Raw genomic sequence first — 2,211 nt, 5'->3', positions numbered from 1 at the left:
TAGGTAATTCAGTTTTTACAATTAGAAGCTACGTTATTTCTAATTAAAAAATAGGTATGGAGTTTCATTTTTGACGATGAATTCGAATAATATTAGTGCATTAGCTAAATGATCTGCCCTTGACAATTTATGATAAACAAAACGATGCAAAACTCAATGCATTACAACTTATCATATTACATAATTCGAACTCTCTAAAACTTACGTAACATTCCCAGCGTCATTTATGCGTTTAAGTGAATATTTGGTAGATTTAGAGTATCATCATGTTTAATTGTTTAAATGCTATTTTTCCACTTTACTGATTTTTGATTATTAAAATAGTGGTTTTTATTTAAGAGCCACATAAATTAAAATGGAGCTTATCATGGCGAAATTTCCCTAAGATGACCACTCATAAAGGGTACTGGAGTTTACTATAATAATTATAATTAATAAAATAAACAAATATTGGTATTAAACGTCACTTTTCTGAAACGACCGCCTCCACAAAAGATCACAACTATCTGGAATTGTTGATAACGTCTTAGGAGGAGATCACTGTAATTACAAATAAATACCTTCAAGGAATTCTCACTTTTGAATATTTCACTGCTGCGTAGTTTCATAAAGCAAAATTTGCATTTTTTATTTCGCGAATCTAAACATGGTATTTAATTTTTAAATATCTAGATGAAACTACAAGAATTAAAAAAAATCTATTTTTAATGGAATTTATTTGCTGTTTTGAGTATGATTCTTAAACATTTTACTTCAGAAGGTGGTCCGCTAGACTGGTAGGCAAGTGTTTTGACATTATAGTTCATGAAGCTAATTGACAGCGCCTATCTTAATTCTTTCGTATATTTATTTGCTTCAAAAATGTTGAACCTCACGACTGGTAGACATCACAGCTATTGAAAACACCTCTATTAATTTTTTTTTTTTTTTCCTTTTAAGGGACGTCATATTTTTATAAAATATTTTTCCTTAATTAAAACTGAACTACGTATAAAACAAACTATAATAATTATGTACAGTCATTAGATTATTTTGACGTTAGAGACGTGAAAAATGAGCAATGCCCTTCGCAGGGACTCGAACTCGAACCTCTTGAATACTCGCCGAGTGTGCTACCGTTACACCACGAAGACACGCAGAAAGAGGGAAGAAAATACCTTATACACTTCTCCTTTTAAAGAGCGACTGGGTATTAGGGGACCCAATCGCCAAATCCTGGTGGTGAAGAATCATCATCCATCACCTTTTTTAGTCTGGGCGCCATTGTAGAGTCATTGGGGTATTTTGAAGCAGAAAATGTGAAAAATGAGCATTGCTCTCTCCAGAACTCGAACCTCTCAAAAAAGAGCCGAGTTTGCTACCGTTACACCGCGAAGGCATGCTGGAAGAAGGGAGAAAATACGTTATAATTATTTGAAGAATTCTATGCTATTCTGCCAATCAACCGCGTTACATATAATTGAAGTAGCTTGTAAAATGTATTGTATAAAATATTCTAAGTTATTTTCAATAGCTCAGAAATGTGCATGAAATATGCTAATTTTAAAGTTATCGAGAAAGCTTCCGCTGTTTCTATGACGCTCTAATTTCTTTCCCGTCGCAGTCTTGGAACAATACGAAAAATTTTTGGAGTGCCTCAATTCGTTGTGATTTAAATTACTTTGTCCTCAAGAGACAATTTTCTAGCTTTATTTCTTAGGTTAATACAAACTGGTCAAAACCAGAAAATGTTAAGTTTTCGACTGCTTAGACTTCTTAACTTTAGACTGTAACAGTCAAGAAGAAATTTATGCATAACTTTTGAAAATATGTATCTAAAGAACGAATATTGCGAGAATAGTGGAGTTAAGATCCAGAGATAGAAACGTGGAAGATGACACACAGAATATTATTGATTGTCCTCAGTTCTGAAGATAATTTGAAGGATTTTAAAGCTGAAAAGCTGCATTATCCATTTAGAAATTCGTCATTGACAACAGGAATGTTCTCCCGTGGTAATATTAGACCCCATGTTGAAAGCATGATCTTGGAAAACCTTCAAAAGTTGATATCTTAGCCCATTCTCCATTTGCTCTCGATTCATGACAAACTAATAAAATCAACTGATTTCTTTCGACTTCCTGAAAGAGAAATACTTTTGAAAAAAAACGAAGAAAGTTGAACATCTCTGAATTATAAGGAAGCATGCCTTTTACTTCCGAAAGATAAATT

This window comes from Stegodyphus dumicola, chromosome 8 (assembly GCF_044657685.1).
Source record: "Stegodyphus dumicola isolate Sdum_Otavi_A_Nest chromosome 8, ASM4465768v1".
NCBI classification, from domain to species: Eukaryota; Metazoa; Arthropoda; class Arachnida; order Araneae; family Eresidae; genus Stegodyphus; species Stegodyphus dumicola.
This window is presented reverse-complemented; position numbering follows the sequence as displayed.